The sequence below is a fragment of the Poecilia reticulata genome, linkage group LG23 (genome assembly GCF_000633615.1).
Source record: "Poecilia reticulata strain Guanapo linkage group LG23, Guppy_female_1.0+MT, whole genome shotgun sequence".
NCBI classification, from domain to species: domain Eukaryota; kingdom Metazoa; phylum Chordata; class Actinopteri; order Cyprinodontiformes; family Poeciliidae; genus Poecilia; species Poecilia reticulata.
Window position 1 is genome coordinate 12196844 of NC_024353.1, and position 19471 is coordinate 12216314.

Consider the following 19471-nt stretch of genomic DNA (forward strand, 5'->3'; position numbering starts at 1 on the left):
ATTTAGTCACTATATCCAGTCAGTCCATAGAGGAATTTACACCCTCATGCAGGTGTGTGTTAACAACTCAAGAAAGAAAATCCTCAGCAGTGACCACAAAGAGGCAATTGTTGCTGCTCATTAATCTGGGAAAAGTGATTTTCCTTTCCAAACACTGAGAAGTCCACTCTACTGTAAAAAGGATTATACACGAGTCGAAAAAAATGCATTACATTTGTTCTGTCAAACGGAACCAAAGCATAAGACTGCAGTGCATAAATATTCAATATTGAAGGAGAAAAATCTTGAACAAGTAACACTTGTGCCAAAACATTGCCATGGCTCTATATGTGTAAAAAGATCATGGCTGCACAACTTGTATTTGCAATGATCTACCTGAATCAACCACAAGATGCACTGCAAAAACCAAACAACATATTAGGACCTGATGTCAACTGTGGTGGAAAGGTGATGATTTGGGGAACAATGCCAAGCAAATGTACTAAAATCTTCTCCAAAAACAATCCAAGTACACTGGTCCAGTTAAAATGCAGTCCACAACCTGAAGGAAAAAATGCTGCAGAACTAATTTACATACTACTTTTTCCAGGCATTGCAGTAATACATCTTAGCCTAAATAAATACCTAAAAGCCTAATTTTAGAGATCCACTGATATTTTTAAATCCATCTTTGCTTTCCAAATGCGGTCTAATCAAAATGTTGAAAGTAAGATGTGGTTAGTGAATTTGATCAGCTACCGCATTTAGAAAGCAGTGGACACACCTTTGTGAAATCATCATCACCTTTTAACCACATTTTCACATTATTTAGAAAAACTTCGAGTCATCTAAAACTTTATTTTGAGCCAATCATTGGTGAATATTCTGGTATGCCTTGGATCATTGTCCTGCTGCATAACCAAAGAGTGCTTGAAGTATCCTCCTTCAAGATTTTCTGGCAGAGAGCAAAAATAAAAACCTCTACCATGTTAGCTGGAGGATATGAAAGTGTTTTTGTGAAATGCGGTGCGAGTTTCACACCAACTTGCTACCAGGGTGCACAACCTCTAGGCATTCTACTTCTACTTCTTTGCTTAAACAACTTTTTACCTTAAAAATGTGATTATTTTGCATTCACCAACGTTATCTTAGACTGATATAAAAATTTGTTGGAAGTCTGAAACATTCAATTGAAATGGGGAAAAAAAGCATAACCTGATGAAATCCCTTATGCAGAAGATACTTCTTCACAGCTGCAGTATATAGATACAAAACAGTTCCTACAAAATAGACATAGGTTGCACTGAAATAATTAAACATGGACACAAAATGAGAATATGAATTGGCAAAGAGGTGAATTGACCTGTAGCTGAGTAAAACCTCTGTGCTTTAGTTGCAAGTGTTTGTGAAATGGAAACTAAGATGCCAATCAACTCATGCAACTAATTATATATGAGTGGACAAATCACATTCTGTTCCACGCTGGATATTTTCTGATTTTGCTGAGAAAAAAAGATGTTTAAAAAAATAAACTGTAGAGAATTTCAGGAGCAGACAGATGTTTGCTGCAATCTAAAAGAAAATATTAACTTATTTAGACAGTTTTGAGAACTTGGCTTCAGTAGAAAGTAGAGGTGTGCCGATCGATCGGTCACCGATCATAATCGGCCGATTTTCGTGAAAAAGTGCATGATCGGTGATCGGCGATCATTGGCTCTTGTTGCCAATACCGATCACCTGCATCTCATTTTGCAGCCTGCCTGTGCAGCTGGTCTCCTCTTTCCTTCACACTGCGCAAACGCGCAGCAACAAATCCTAAGCGATGTGGAACTATAACGCACTGAGTGAATGGGGAAGTTTGCGTGTTGCAGCAAAAAATTGAAGCACATCAAAATGCATCAACACAACGAAGCTAATACGACATAATAACAATGCCATACTTGACGGAGTTTGGCTACATCGAGGCTCACTGCAGTAAAAAAGACATATGGAGGATCAGATAGCAGGTAAAGCAGCGCACAGCTACAAACACTCACCCGGATTAGCATGACAGAAAGCTAAACAAATAACCCACAAAATTATTTAAGTCTTCGAGCTGCGACATAAGATGCTGGTTCTGCTCTCGCTGTTGAACCGCTGCTACGCGCTACAGGTAGTAAGTAATATTTCACAGACGGAGCGCCGCTTTTGCTCCACCTGGTAGTGACTCTCACACCGAACCTCTATTTAAAGCTGCAGCATCTAACCTAAAAAAAAATACATTTTACATACATATTACATACATATCTGTCTCATGTCCTAACATGAGACAGATAATCTAAAAAAATAATCGATCTCCTCCTGCTCTGCATAATTACTCCGCTCAGTCAGAAACAGCCACTCAGAACTAGCAGTAATCAGCTAGCCGCCATGCTATCAGGAAGTTTTAATTCAGTAACTCTGGATTTTTTATTGTAATGGAACCTGTATTTGCCTTAAAATGTTAAGTTTTATACTTGAATTTTTTTGGCAATATTGAGAGGTTTTATTTTGGCTCTTTGCATTATTTAGCCTCTTCAGAGCCTCCATATGTTATCAGTCTGTTAAAGATAGTATTACCAATAGCAGTACAATTTGCACAATGCCTGTTTTGTTTAGTTTTATTCTTGGAAAAAGTTATTAAAAACAAGTTTTTGTCTAAATTAAGGTGAATTCATGGTTCCTTTTTCCACATAATGTAACTGGTAGTGTTTATGATAAAAAAAATAAATAAATAATTATGTGATCGGTATCGGTGATCGGCCCTCATGGGTGATCGATATCAGTATCGGCAGGAAAAAACCTGATCGGCACATCTCTAGTAGAAAGGCATCAATACCTACAGACTAAGGTGACATTTAAATCTGACATTAATAATTTTCAGTTGACTTATCTTGCTGCCCTTGCTGATCCCGACTTATCCTCTCATAAATGAAGCTTGGAGTGAAAGGTCTCACCAGTTTTACAATTGATTCCTCTAAAAATGTAAACACCTTTATCCTCAGTAGATCTATAGCTGTTGTCACAATTTGTCAAAAAATAAATATGATGAAATTGTCATCTCTAATGACTTTGGCGAAACTAATTTGAATGATCAAAGAACTTCACAGTTGCAAATTTTGCACGGACTTGCAATTTTCACCATTCACCAATTGTTCTGCGAATCTGATCATTTTCTTACATTTTTCTAATTTTCTGCAGAATTTGCTTTCTGCATACAGTCCACGATAACTTGAATATCCAACATAGAATTCTTGTTTTACACTTGGACTTCTCACAACATGATTTAATTCATATTAAGAGAGCCATTTCAAGAAGGTACTTGAAAACGTTATTTCCACTTTTAAGGACTGATTCTTTCACACAAGTTCATAGAGAAATGTCTAGCACCTGTTTTAGTCCCACTGCTGCCTGCTCCCTGAAACTCTATTCTATCCTGTGACTGAGCCTACATACACACCATCAGTCTAACTTTACTGATGCTCATGCAGCATGCACCACCTACTCTATTACACTGACAAGGTCACAGGGACATTTGAGATTTTTGGAGGGTTTTTTTAAGCTGAAACCCTTCAATTACATTCTTTTGCAGCATACCCTACAATCTCAGATTGAGCGCACCTATAGAGATGCTCAATTCAGCCTTTGGATACAACTGCTTTTGTTTCTTAAAAACTGTGGGGTTAGAATTAAAATCGTGATATGCCATATGAAAAAACGGGGAAAAAAAGGAAAGGAAAATTCAGAAAGATGTGTGTCACTTGAAAATGTGACTCATTTTAACCAAGAATCAGTAGCTTGCTATAAATCTTTTAAAAATAATGCCACTGGTGAGTAAGTCCAGTGCTGAAACCAAGTTCTAGTTTAACCACAAATCATCATCAAAACTGAAGTAAGCTTTCGAGTGTTAGCCTGGCACTGCAAAACTAAATAAAGAATTTTTTTTAAAAATCACCTGATAATGGTAACTGAATCTGTGGAGTCGGATATAGATCTAAAAATAAATGATGAAGCTATGCATGTCTTTGACAGAAAATAGTAGTTTTCTTAACCTAGTTATCTCATGCCTGAGTAGCATTTGCACAATCTCTTTGGGTTTAGAAATCCAAAGGTTTCTAACAAAATATTTGTTGCTGTCAGGGAAAAAAAACTGCTTGCCAGCAATAGTTGGAGAGTGATAAACGATTGTAATGTAATTGTAAAGTTCTGATTGTCATGAAATACTGAAGTCGAGTTCTTCCCCAACCGAGCCTTCACTAAATCTCTGATAAAAGTCAAAATGTCCACAAGCCTGACAGAGAAAGTTTCAACTTTTAGTTCAAGGTTTTACCCTCCATGCACCGTTTGTGCCGATTCATCCTCAGAATGTCAGAACACAGTATGCTCTCGGAGGAAGTTAAAAGCCACTGCCACCTTCCAGGGAAGATTGGTACCCAGCAGCTTACTTTAAAGTGCCTGAAACTGAATCCACGTCACCAACAGCAGAGGAGACAAAAAGCCTCAAGAATGTCAAGATTTTCTGACAGATTCAGCCCAGCTTTATTTACGGGAAAAGCGCAATAACACCTTACACACAGCACAAGCATGATTTACTGTCCTAATATCGTAATCTATATTTATTCTCCCTAAAGCCTCTTATGTAGCATCATGCCAGTCAGACATCATTAAATCCAACCAGAGAATATAAATCAATGACAACAGACTTCAAATTAAAATAAGATAATGTCCTAACACTAATAAAAGGAAATACTGCCAGGCACAAAACAAATAAAAATGTCAGCAATGCATTTATATTGAGGTTGTGTTCAAGTGTGCCTCACAAAGCAGTGCAACAAGAGGGCACACACAGAATTAGAGAGCATGAGAGTTGGTGCATAAAGTGAGCTCTCGACACAGGTACTGTGTAATTGAGCAGAGATGTGCTCAATCTGGCTTCATTTTACTAGAAAGTCTGTCATATTCATATCTCTGTCATTGCCATAGTAACCAAAAGGTCCCTTTTTGAATATCTTTCTTTTGAAGCTTCCACGCAGCTGAAGCCAACGTCTTCAAATCTGCTTTAATACCAGCAACACAGAAAATGTGTGCATGACTGTGTGTGTGCGCGTGGAGCTACCTGCACGGGAGCTTGTAAATTTATCTCCATTACTTCCAGTCACAGTGAGAAGGGTGTGTTGAAAGAGTGAAGGAATGAAAGAGGAGAGTGAGAAGGAAAGACAGGAGGGGAAAAAAGCCGGTGTGCTGCTCACTTTGGAGGCAGTTGCTAGGTGGGGCTGGGATGATGCTTTGAAGCTTGGATGTGACCGTTCCTGTAACAACCGCCCTAAAAACATGTCTGTTCCTGCTCTACATTAATAAAATGTGCAAATAGCAAGGAGCGAAGACAAACCTTGCATGTATTTATATTTGTAAACATATACAACGCTCTACTCTCTGCGTACGTGTGACTCAAACAACACTGTGGAGGAGGTGGAAGCCACAGGAAGCCAGTACATTGGCTAAAGTTTGAAATATAACAAGGAAAAGTGGACATATAGAGAATGTATGGGAACAGAAAAAAAAGCCTGCTAGCTTGTAATAACAATCATTTTTGGAGGAAAGAACCCAAAATCCAAAGAATTGTACCGCAACTGAAATGTTTAATAAAATAAGAACTTACTTACGGAAAACAACACAGGAAGAACAGGCCACAAATTGAAGGTATTCAGCGGGCAGGCTAGCGGAAGTTAGCCGGCGAGCGCAGGTAGGCCTGGAAGGCCAGATTAATCAGATTCAACAAGGAACAGCTGTGAACACCTGCAAGCAGGTAAACTGAGACGTTGGACATTTCACCCAAAACAAAAGACGTCCTCGCCACAGAATACAGCAACACAATACAGGAAATTGTCAATATTGTGGAGAAAATGAAACAATAGAACATATTATTTTTGTATGTATGAGATATGATAGAAAAATTGATGTCGGAAAATTTGAAATATTTAATTTAAATAATTATTCTACAGGAAGATTCAGAATGTGTTAAAATTTGATTTTATGTTTTTGTTTGTTTCTAAGAAAACTAAATTAACAAATAAAATAAACAATTTGAGTCACACTCTTTACCAGTAGGTGGCGGTAATGCATTCCAGACGTTTCTCCAGTCGCTAACAATCAAAAAGAAGAAGAACAACAACGTGGAAGAACCACTCCACAAGGAAATTAACTCGCATGTAGTAAAGTATAGCTTGTGATATCACATTTTGTTTATGTTGGCAGCACCTATCATTTGCAAAAAGACCTTCATCTGGTTATTTGCATCCATTTATGTTTGTACACACAAGCTATTTTAATTAAGTCAGAAAAGCTGCTTTCATTCATATTCACTAATTTAATTAACATTATTTTTCAATAAACATTATTTGGGAGACATTTCTATAAAAGTACAAGAGTAAAAAAATTGTCAAATATAAAAAAACATTTATTTCAAATTAATGTTGTTTAGTGAATGTTTAGACATAAAGTCTCAGTATAGATTCTTGTACAGAAAACAGGTTGAGAAAGGAACACTGATTTTGTGTTTTCACAATTCTAAATTAAATATATTTATATTTGTGGCTGAAAATCTGACAAACTATGGAAAAGTTGAAGGGATATGAATACTTTTGCAAGCCATTGTATATGGGAGTTTGTGACTGCAACATGACTAAACAAAGAAAATACCACTTTTGCAAGGTACTGTATCCAACCAAAAAAAGTGGAAATGAGGCACTACTGAAAATAAAAACGCAAAGTCAAACTATTGACAGTTTATATTGATCCATCTCTAAATCCCCTAATCCCTAATATCATTTTTTTTGTTGGTAATGTGTAAAATCTTTCCTTTTATAAAGGTTTCAAACTGTTATTTTGTGTCCAAAAAAAAAAAGAAAGAAAAGTTGCAATCAATACATCAGGGCTTGAGACAATTGCACAATGTTTTGTGATCTTATTCCGGGAAAAGAAAAAGAAACTGCAGACAGAGACAGACATTGGAACGACTAAATAGTTCAACTAACAGAGAACAAGGAGGACAAGGACCTCTTCCTCCCACCATCTCTGAGTCATTGCATTCTCTTCCCACATCCATCTCAATGCTTGATCTCATATGACACTTGCACCCAAGAAAGCCCTGATACAGCACCCAATGACATGCGGCGAAGGATGAGCGTGTACACAAAGACATCTATAACTGTCATATGCCTGGAGGGATGAGTATGTAAAGCTGTGCACGCTTCTATATATGCAGAAGCAAAACCAGAGCTGAAAGTCACACAGAAAACAGGCGTTCACACCTATACACTTGCTGTAGGCCAAAGGGAGTTCACCATGGCAACAGGAGAATGGGGCAGTAGCTTGCAGCGTGCGGATGAAACAGGTGAGTGAACAGATAGCACTTGCATGTGGATGCACACACACAAGCAGCCACATTTGATGCATATGCACACGAGCAAATGGGAACTGTAAAGTCCAGTACTTGCTTTCAGATAATGCAAACATGATCCTACATCCCCTACAAAACCTTGACTGCAGCATTAAATAACTGCAGAAAACAAGCATGCTGAAAATAGAGCACAACAGTTATGCGCCTGAATATAAGAGTGTGCAACCATAGAAACTAAAGGAGGCTCCAGGCTATAAATGTCCCATAGCAGAGTAAAGCATCATAGATACGTATGCGGTGCAGCAGTGTATTGTGTTCACTTCTAAGATGATCTGATGATGTTGTCAATAAATGACCGGCTATATTATTAGGTGAAGCGCGTAATCACTGAATCGCTTACATTTCAACCGACTGGTTACAATGCAAAAAATATATAAAAATGTAAGCACAGTAACAGATTACCATGGCAACGGAATGAACTCATGGAGTCGTATTTCAGTGAATGAACAGTGAAGCATTGAAACAACATAATTCAACTTCGAAATCTCGTTGGGAATCAGTCGGAGATGACATTTCCAAATTTGAACAAGAAAGCTTCCAAAGATCGACCCGCAACTTGAAAGCGCCTGATTCTATTGAGTTAAGCAACGTTAGGGGGAGACGACTGAGTTGGGGCCGTTGTGTCCGCAGCTATCGACTGAGTTGTCCTTGGTGAGAGGTGCATCGCATGTGAATTAAATTGGGCAGTGTTCCACAGTGATGCAGACAAGGAGACGGGGTATGATGATGGAGTGAAACCATTAAAAGAGCAGAGTGACTCCGAGACAGCCACAGGGAATTGGGTCAGCGGCTAATTGGACAGGAAGACATCAGTGAGTCCTTTGTGTGTCTACACACACGCACACACATACACACACACACACACACACACACACACACACACCTTCACACCTGCATTTAAATGACTGAAGGTATGTCCAGTAAAAGGTTGTTACATTTGGATAATATACAAGTAGACACAGACTACCTATGACACTATTTAGCAAGTGGCATATATTATTTTTTAGGCCGCATGCGTCTGAGCATATTATCATAAATTAACAGTTTATTATTAACAGTGACTGAACCAAGATATGAAACATGATTATTCATAAAATCCTCTCAAGTATGCATACAAACCTCTTACTCACAACCCATGTGTGCACACACATTGGGGCACGCTCAAAATGCATACACACACACACACACACATAAATGTGCATGTCTCCATGCACCCTATTTCGCAGTACAGTAAGTAAAGGAGGCTATAAATAGAGTTTAGCAGACACTGTTGTGATGCCGAATAAATTCAGGGGGATCTGCTTGGTCCTGCATTCCTCTGTTGCAGAGCAAAAACGAGTGGATCAAATGGGGAAAGTGTGGAGCTGCAGAAAGAGGGTGAAACATTATGCTGTATCATGCTACAGTCAGGGCTGAAGAAGTGCGGGACAAAGGGTGGGGATGCATTAGGAAGACACAAACACTTGGAGAGACACTCACTTGAGTCGTGCTGTATCTTATTTCTCGGCACCAGATAGTTTTACACACCTTCTCTCTTTTTGCGAAACAATATTCCTTTCCCTCCTCCGCCCTCCCTTCTACATGAGAACTCGCCATATTGATTCACATCATGTAAGATAATAATAAAGCACGATGATATATCCTGTTATGTTAAGTTTTCTGCATTGAAACACCTTATAGGTCCGATCCAGGGGTTTTTCATTAAAAGTAGCATGTTGTGTTCTTGCGATTTGTTCGAGTTTTACTCCTAAGTCGGAAATTCCAGACAAATAGAATTTTCCAAACTCGAGAAGTTGGCTTTCAAAGAATCCTGAGTCGCCCTGAGTTTGAGATCCAATATGGCTGCTGCGAGCACTGATTTGCAGAGGTAAACTACATTTCTGGCAGACTATCTTAAATTAACCAGAGGCACACATATAGTTCCAACTAAAACACATCAGAAGCTGCAAAGATGTTTAAAATCACTGAAGTAACTAAATTTCTGATTCTATGAGAAATCTTTTTTAAAAACCGTCGTTTCAATTTATATGATATGGAAAGATTTTCTCTAAAGTTTAAGGCTGAAAAGCCATCTCATTCCATTTTTCATTATCAGATCTTTTTTTTATCGTTATTATTATTCTGTGCAGCTCACTTTCCAGACTACTTCATTATGCATGTTTAGAGGTAGAACTTTGGGACTAAAAGAGAAGCTTTTCCTTACTTTGCATTTACTTATGCATGAGAAAGAGAGGCGAAGGAAAAAAAAAAAAGTCAGCTGGCAGGCTGGGAGCAGAGGAGGAGAGATGAGCAGTGTGGAAAAAGATAAAGCCGAAAGATGAGGAGAGAGAAAGCAGATAGGGGTCAAAGAGGCAGCCGGGAGGGAAGATGAAAGATCATAATGTGGAGAAGAAAAGGGCAGTAGAGTGATTTGGATGCATCTGGTACAAATTAACAGCAGGGGCTGACAGCACCCAAGTGTGTGCGCAAGAAAGACTGAATTATTCAGAGACAAGCTGTGGCTCACTGAGCAAATGCTAAGTCGGCATAGGGATGCAGACACACTTGCTCGGTCTCTCCTTGTGTTCGGGGGAGCCTCTCGCCTCCTCTGGGTCCCACAGATTGGATAAGAAATGTGTCACTGGGTCAAACTCAGACTGGGACGGCCATCTTGGAGGAACCATTCCAGGAAGGGGGCCAGGTTTTAAATAAGAATGTTGTACTTTTTGTTTTGTTTTTGTTTTTTTAGCGCCGACTAAGTGGACACGGTTAGCGCTGGATGCTTTTACTCCATACGCTTCATGTTATTCATCCCGGTCTCCTGTCTTTACATGTATAATTCCTCATCCATTCTTTATTCCTAGTGTACTTTATCACATGCAGAGCTGTTTGCCCTGCTCTGCTGACGGATCGGCGGAATGTGGGATAGCCGTCTAACCTCGTCACCTGTCGAAATCTGCTGCATGAGTGCCGGCGTGGAAATTAGCGCCCGGATTATGCAAATCCAAATTGAACTGTGAAGCTAAGAGGCTCGGCACAGTGACCTCGTCATCACACACTGAGCACAGATTGACGTACAGTTTTGTCACACACACACACTCACTCTGAGACACACATAGTAAAGCAAGCACAATATTTTACACACAAACGCCGGTACAGTCTGACAGCCTCACAAATCGTTGCTTTGTGCTCCTGCATGCATGTCTGTTTGGGAGTCTGTGTGCATTCCTGCCGCTGCGCATGATCTGAATTATAATTTGGTCATTAGAGCCTTGTCCCAAATTACCACACACACACACACACACACACACACACACGCACGCCAACATCGACGGATGCACAGGCCACTGGTTTCTCCAGCTGTGCCTGCTCAGCCTGCTCTTTGTTGGATGAGTGCACCTCTTCCAGCAGCAGGAATAAAAACCTGAGCTGTTTAGCGAGGCTACGCAAAAAGGATACAAAGACTCAGATAGGGCCTTATTAGTTCTACATTAAAAACTCAAAACGAACACTGAGAGTGGTTCAATTTTGTCACTTCTGGTTGGTCTGTAGCAAGATAAAGGTTACTGCAAACACAAGAAAACATGACAGGATTGCAGAAACCACGTTCGACAAAATTGTTGTGTTTTTTTTTTCTACAAAGGATTATGTAATGAGCTACATAAAAAGAACGTAATGTCTGGCCTTAAATCAAAAAGTGTGTTTTCCAGTAAGGATTTTTTTATCTTTAGACGTGAAAAGACAAGACTGAGGACGGCATCTAAAGCTCACCCAGAGCCACATTTCTTTTCTCCAACTCTTGAACTTGATAAGTAATGTTTTTTTTACTGCTGCAGTTCTTGATGAGAAGGACCTGAGTCTGTATAGTTTAATGAGTAGATAGTATGAAATATAATGGTAAATTCTGCCACATGTGCAACATAGCATGCTAATTAAACATCTTTTGCGCAGGTTATGAAAAAAGGTCTATACCTTTTACTGTGGGCGAGTGATCATTTCTCTCATTGCTTTTTATTTTTGTCTTCTGAGCTAATGTTTTTTTTTTTTCTCTACATATCTTGAAATGAGCCATCAAGGGATACTCAGCTTGTGCTAAATGAAGAACGATCTTTGAGATCATAAAAGAAAAGAGCAGAAAAATAGGGGCGGGGGATTGGGGGGGATAAGCGGAGGAACATTTCATCTATCTTCATCCGCGTCCTGCCGGAAGGTGACTTCCTGCCTGAACTCTGATAGATGACAGATAACATAATACAAACAAGAATTTGTTCTCAAGTCTTCTGCACAGCTTCCTTCACACGCGGCCGTGCTCACTCGTTCAGCCTGCCGGATTTAAAATCTAATAGTCTGCATTAGCTCAGCTTTCCGTTGACATTTTGCGGGCAGACGAGCTTCGGCTGCTAAATGCGAGCGCGTGCATATATGCCTGTGGACGGTGTGCGGGAGAGGACAAAGTCAAACAAGGAACGCGGCTCAGGAGCAGATGACGGAAGGGACGTGGGCAGCTATTAACAACAGAAAGAACTGAGATCCAGTAAAACCAAGACAAATGGTTAAGATACACCACAGTTTACATGTGTGTTGGTCTTAACTTTTACCAAATTAATTACAATGGATTGACGGGAGGGGTTGAAAACCAAAATAAACACGAAAAGGCTTTCATCAGGCAACGTGCTAAAGTTATTCAGCGTTGCGTTAAATATTCAACCACTCAAAAAACATCCGCGAAGACAACGTTTTATGTTTGCCCAGCGCTCTGTCCAGGATTTTACTCAAATTCAATTCTATTTCTTTCCTTTTTCCAGTGATCGCAAGCAAGAGCTTCACATCTTTTACTGCCGTTCCTCCTCATTCTCCTCCTCCTCCTCCTCCTCCTCCAACCACTTCCTCTCATTCTTCATTTTTCAGTGACACAGACGATCATATCCCCTCCCGGGGGGGAATTGCATGTAACTTAATACGGGTCAGTGATACACACCTCTAACCCAGTTAGTGTGGAGCTGGGAGTATTTGTAAAAAAAAAAAAAAAAGTATGGATGGATGAGTCTATTTCTATGTGCTAGAATCCATCATCTGCATTAATGTACGCTCTCTCTCTCTCTCTCTCTCTGTGCCGGAGGTCATTAACAGGACCTTTAGCAATTTTCACTTCTTACTGACCTTTGCACCGCTTCTTTAAATGCCCACAATAACGATGATGATAATAGTAAGGGAGTCTTTCCCATTTCTGGTCCATTTGGTGATGAATATGCCTGGGAAGAAAAGCAACAGAAAAAAAGCATTTTGTGCAGGTCAGAGGTTCAGGCGTTGCTGTTTGAGTGGAGAAGTAATTGAGCTGGATTTCTACTTAATCTCCTGTACAGCTGGAGCCAGATAGTTACATACAATGCTTTAAAAACATGATTTTTTTTTTTATTTGCAGAAGTTGAATTAAAAATGACCCACTCTTTAAGAATTTCCCAAACGATGTCAAAGTTTGGGGATTTAACAGCACTGCAAGGAGAATTTGGGGGGGGGGAGAAAAAATGGAGGAGAAAAGGATTTTCGTAGTAATGCCAAATGATGACTCGGGGCAGATGAAAAGACAAATGAAGGAGTGAGTGTCGTTTTTCGCGTCCTTGTGCGACGGGAACATTGGAGACGTGTCTTGCTAATTATTTATGGAGCGACAGACTCCTGCACGAAAATCACCTGTAAGGAAAACACGCTAGAGGGCATCTCTGCGTGATTTACGCTCGTTGTGAAGCGACCATTCTAAATGGCAGATGCTTTATTTTTGAAAGTGCAATAACTGACTGCTGTGATATATATATGAGAAAGATTAAAGAAGCCGCTTGGTCATTCGTGATTAACGCGTAAAACAATGGGGCTCCCGCTAAAGTCCGCCCCTAAGGCGTCAAGTTGATTCAAACCGAACAAGAAGTCGATTATAGAGAACAAGAAGGCCACGCAAACAATAATCCTATTGTTATTCTCATTTTCAGATTTCCTTCAGGGTGCGCGGGTGAGATTGAGGTTTTGTGGTTTTTCTGCGATTGCGCCCAATGAAAGAATGTGATATCAAATTCACTTAAAGCTGTGTGATTACCTCTTAACCCAGCTTTCCCCCCGCAGAGCAAACCCAGACTTAAACAGTCAAGCTGCAAGCTGAAGAATTAAAGAAGAGCCTGTGGAGGTTCTTTTGTCTACCTGGACAGGCAGGATGAAATGAGAGCTCATTAAAAGTTAGAAGCTTTTCTTTGCTTTGCGGTTATATGTTGTTGTTTTTTCCTCCTCTGTGCTTTTCCTTTCCAATGCTGACAGCTATCTCCTTTGACATTTTATCACTTTATTTTTAGAGCTGTGAAGCACATCATAAGGTTTGATGCTGTGTTTTATTTCTATATCCAGGAAACTTGTTTGACTCATCAAGAACTCTAAGAATAGTCTTAGCATAGCTAGAAAAAAAAAAAAAAAGGTTGCAGTCTGGTAAAAATGATCACAGTGAGTTTGATTTTCACTACATAAGTTAAATATTTGTTTGTTGTTTCACTTGGGCGCTTGTTTTTTTCAGTTTTTGTGTTTAGCATTAGAAATGTTTAGGGGCAAAACCCTGATAACTAGGGTTGTAAACCTTTGTATCAAGAGAAATTAGGGGAATACTCAAACTCCCCTAATTTCTGCATTACAGCTAACAGCAGTTTGGAGTAAATTTCCTGCAATAGTCTACAATGTGCTATACATCCCCACTGCATGATTCTACTACTACTGTGTTTCATGGTGGAGATTATGTGTCCAGGGCAATGTGTAGTATTAGTTTCCCCCCCAAAACAGAGTCAGTTTTTGGTCCCGTCTGACCAAAGCGCCATCGCTTAACAGTGGCTTTCTTTCCAATGGCTGCAGAATTTCAAATAAAAACCAAAAGGTTTATTTCGGAGATTCGTGTAAATGTACATATAATTACCTTAGCAACAAATGTTTTTAGAAACAGAAAAACAGACCACAATGACTAGAAACTGTCTTTTTCTTGAGTTGAGTCATAATTTATAACAGCAGGAAAGGAACAAAAAAACATGGAGTAAGTGGATAAGAGCTTAGGATAAATGCCATGTCTTCCTTTTATTTCATTAAAAGAGTTTGTTCACCTCAAGAAACGTTCAAACTGATAACATATTCTGTGTCTGAAGAGCATCCAAACACACTGAAATACGGAGTGAGTCATGTGCCATAGGTCAGCTAAGGCCTGACAAGCCACCTGCTGCTTTTTCCTGTTTACCTCCTGATGCCACAGATGATGGACAATATCCTGCTCGGCTTTCCACTGGACCTCCACACATACACCACCGACCTATATGACCCCACTCCCACTTGTTCCCCAACATTCCTTTTCTCTCTTTTCTACTCCGTCTCATCCTATCAGTCAGACCCGGGGTCGCCTCATTTGTGTGTGGGGACGTACACGGAGGACGAAAACACAGCGGAGGAAGACTGAGACAAGGTGGGGTGAGGATAAAGCGTAGGCTAAAGCAGGTAGTGAGACAAAGGCGCCGTCGCCACTGATCCATATCTATAGTGCTACGGGTCTGCATTCCCCAGCTGGAGGTGGATGAACCAATCAGAGCATGACACACATCCATAGTGCCTTAGTATCCCATGGCTACAATATTCCAGACCTCCCATGGGGAGCAAAGCGGATGGAAAACAAGACGGACTGGATTCGCAGATGAACCCGTTCTACCTGACGTGTCCCATAATCTCCTAAAAATTACCACAGAAGTAACCCGACATCTAAACAGACTCTCTCGCTATGTACCGGCTCGGTCCCCGGGCGAGTAAAATTAAATCGCCCTGTCCACTGGCTGCTGTCTAGACAGAGAGGAAAGGGAAGAGGAAGAGAGGCGGAGAGGTCAATCTACAAAGCCCCGAGGCAGACAGAGGACTGTCTGGCAACAGGTACACAAAGCGCAGCACTGAGTTAAGTTGGAGAAGAGGGCAGAGCGAGGAGTTAGGTGGAGAAAACAGAAAGAGGAGTTTGCAGAGAGGCAGCAGAGGTCTGAATCAGCCGGCATCTTAGACAAACGGTGAAACGAGGTACTGGACTGTGAGAGATGATCTGATTTTCACCTGGACAGGAAGAGAAGAGAAGCATGAGGTGAACTACTCAGGGCAACAGATTGCTGTATTCATTTCATGCAGGCTGCTAAGTGTTCAAGGTGGGAAAGTAAAGGCTGCCTCGGAAGCTCATTATCTAACCACACAGGGATCAATCTGTTCGTTTACGTTCATGGAGCAGAGCTATGGCTCAACTGCACCTCTGATTACATCCCTCATTCCTACCCCTTCGTTCCCCATCCTCTGTAGCTCTGGCTGTTTAGGGTTAGCTTGGATAGACCAAAATGATGGTGGTCCATCCAATTAAATCCCAATAAACTGCAGACAGGTTTTGTGACTGTAACCCTGCACACTGCAAAAAGCTGAAGAAGAGGTACGGATACATTGGCAACCCCTCTTCGTACCATGTGTTGGTCCATATTTGGGTCAGGGAATTGATGTCCTGACAAGAATCCCCCACTACCTCTCAATTACCACCGCCTACAGCTGTTGTCTCCAGATTTTTCCATCAAAAATTCACCATTCTTCTTCTTCTACAACATCCACAATTGTGCTGAATAAATCTTTTAAGCTGACATTTTTGGCTCATGTCCTTACAACTGAAAGATAGTGTGTGTGTGACTGTAGCCAGCTGCTTTTTGATTGAATATATTTGTATTTTTCAAACGTAACAACATCTTGTATCCAAATGTGGATTCCTGATGTTTATGAAATGGAACATAAGAATGCATTTTAGGAGTTTGTATCAGTACTGTACATACACATAACCACAACATGTTGGCAGTGCTTTTGGCGTGTTAACTCTTTTATGAAGCTGCAACATTACATCTGAGCCGGTTGCTAAGTGTCTTCTTGACCCAATTTCCAGAACAACTGTCTTCTTAAATGCGAGAACAAAGAGAAAGGTGAACCAGAGTGGCATTCCCTCTCACCACCTCTTTAAGTCTCCAGACGCAGAAGGAGTAACGGCTTCTGGAAAGATTATAAAACTTAACAGGATCATGTAAAGTGGAACACTGCCGCTTAAGAGCAGGGAGAGGAAGTGCTGTTGTTTTTAGCTGTGAAACGTAAATCCTGTTTCATATCAAAACCTTAGCTGGCTCGATGTGCCACGTTAAACACACACCTTTCTCATGGTCCACTTCAATGGCTCATCAGTCGGGACGGCATGATCGGTATTTATTGACCTAAATTTTAAAGGAACAGAGCATGTTCTTTGAATAAATGTTCATATTTGACAAAAAATTAACCAAAAAGCTATCCAAGCCAACCTTTCCATGTCTGAATAACCTCTCTGCTAACTCATGAATTAACCACATTTTTCAAATTACCTAAACACACCCAGGCCAGATTATGGATTATAGAACCTGTCTGACAACATAAAGTAGGCTGAATAATCTCAAACAGCTATTTGAGTAGCACGTTCTCTTCTCTTACCCATTTTGAATAGTGAGCAGCACATTTATTACTGTGATAATCAAACTTAGACGAATAAAAAAAGTATTTTCTTTTTTTACAGCATCCCAGGTTCTAAGTGTGTACAAGGCGAGATCCGAGTATCAAAAGCAAAAGATGAAGGAGAGCATCAGCAGAAACAGGGACAGGAGAGGAGAGTGGGATGTGTTCCTCCTGAGTCTGAGCCCTGGAAGGATTCAGAGCTGCACAGAATCCTTAATGAGGAGGGATTTACAAACGAGAACCTTAACTGCTCCCAGGAACACAGTGAACCCCCCCCCCAGTCAGTTAGACTAATCAATCCCCTCGATCTCTTTCTCCTCACAGCTCAGGAAGGGGCAAAAAGACTCACACTGACTCTCTAAACGTGCAGCACTAAAATCCTTCTTTGAAAAATATCTAAAGGTGAACAATGCACAAAATGAAAACAAAACAGGCTTCAGAGAGCTGCGGATTTCAAAAAACGACAAACGTTGTTTGCACTTAGGTGCTCACCAACAAGCTCTGGGACGTCACAGACACATTACCCTGCCCAAGCTGCCAACGTGAGAGACAATGCGGGAGCGCAGGGCCGGCTGTCTATTCAATAATAGCTCAAAATGGGGGGGAAATGGCTTCTGAAATTACATTTTCTGGGGGTTGTGGGGTTGGTTCTCATTTTAAGTACACACAGCCGCGGATTCGCATTCATTTCCTGTGTGACTCGGTCAAGCATCGCATCCGTCAAACATCCCATAACTTAATCTCATAGCCGTTCGCAGATGTGACGGGATTAACAGCATGTCTGGAAAATATTTTCCCAGTTATCTCTTCTGTCAGGACTTTCGGTGTACGTGCTTTTCTTAGATCTTGTCTAAAGTTGCTAGTGCTATGTTCCGGTTTCTGCTGTTTGCTAGAAATGTCTGAGAAAACAGTGATGGCAACAAATAACTTAATCAGAAAATCTTTGGTAGCATCTTGACCTGCACACTGTGAGGAGCATTTGCCACTTTAGTCGTTACTGTATGAAATTATATCATCCACAGTTTCGTCAGTTATTGCATTTTTCTCCATTCAAAATCATTATTCTGATGTTTTTGTTGTTGTTGTTTTTGGTGTTAGTAAATTCATATTTTCATGTGGAAGGGTTCCACCCTAGCAGGAAAAAAGGCTATGTGACATTGCTGCCATCTAGTGGACAGCCCCACAAACACAAGACTTTGTTTTTTAACTAAAAATAATGCTTCTAACAGTCATCAAATCTCAGAATAACTTCATTTTTTACATATATATGAGGGTTTTCAAAGCCAGATCCCAGGTTCCTCCACCTACTGTAATTTGAATGAATCGTTTTCCAGGTTGTTTCTAGACTGTACGTCCTGTTCCGTTGTCAAAAAGTGTCCCTCCTCCATCCGTCCATCCAACCGCTCATCCAACCATTTATCCAATCAACTGCTCATCCATCCATCCATCCATCCATCCATCCATCCATCCATCCATCCATCCATCCATCCATCCATCCATCCATCCATCCAGTATATATTTTTTCCATTTTAACATATTAGCACAGCAAGTGATGAATATGTGCTTTAAATGTGATTTAAAGTTCAGTTTTTAAACTTGAAAAACTGGCTGAGAACACAAAGGAGTGTGACAGTTTCAGTCTGGAAAATGAAGGATTTTTGACATGCAAATGCGTAAAAACAGGACAGTTGTACCACTTACGCCCTACTACTGGGTTCATAGTTATAGGTTTCCTGCTCTTTCACACAAGGCCGTCAGCAGTGACAATTGTAATGGGAATTGGATCACTGACGTAAGGAAGGAATGATGAGAGTGAATCCTGTAGACTGTGTAGTTAGTCTCCCACCACCACTAGCAAACAACAACATTTTCCGTTGCACACGCAGTTAGTTTCTTTTATGTATTTTGCCATGTCTTTGATGTATATCGAACAGTGGGGGGGAGGGAAGGCTCACTCTGAAAAACTTGTGAGCAGAAGAAAACATAATTTCTTCCCCTTTGAGGTCCCGTTGTGTGTAGCTTTTCAATTCTGATGCATTTAAACTGTGACTTCAAAGCAGGAGGCGCTACAAAGGAAGGACTTCAAACATCAAACCTGACTGTTTCACTCCAAATATGAATTTCATATATATATTTTTTTTATTAAGTTGCATAGACAAAGAGATCTAAGGGTTTGTTTGTTTTTCTTTATTGAACTATTAATATTATTTCCTTACACTGTGACTCTCAAAAGTGATTATGCCTCTTGAACTTTTGCACATTTTCTCACTTTACAACCAGAAACTGGTGTTCACTTCCTTGAATTGGCAAAGTCAACAAAGTGCATAATTGTAAGGTGGGAGGAAGTAAAACAGGGTTTTCAAATTTCTTTTTTTTTTTTTTTTTTGCAAGTTTGAGAAGCAAAACATTTGCAAATATTCGGCCCCTCTCTGCACGTAATGCATACCTTTGTATAAAATCCAAATTGAATACAGATGCAAATCTAAT

At 40.3% G+C, this 19471-nt stretch overlaps 1 protein-coding gene across 6 annotated transcripts in view; it reads right to left on the reverse strand.

The window, feature by feature from the left end:
• LOC103459423 (secretory phospholipase A2 receptor-like) overlaps nucleotides 1-5816 on the reverse strand; it is a 247926-nt gene extending 242110 nt beyond the window's left edge. For 3 of the 6 annotated variants that reach the window (XR_001776216.1, XM_017302837.1, XM_008400949.1), the window contains exon 1: nucleotides 5661-5816. The gene's annotated coding sequence lies outside the window, so the exon portion shown is untranslated. Of the gene's footprint in view, nucleotides 1-5113; nucleotides 5265-5656 lie in introns of those variants that run through there. The other 3 variants (XR_532739.2, XM_008400950.1, XM_008400951.2) reach the window with 3 other exon arrangements.
• Nucleotides 5817-19471: the final 13655 nt, after the last annotated feature.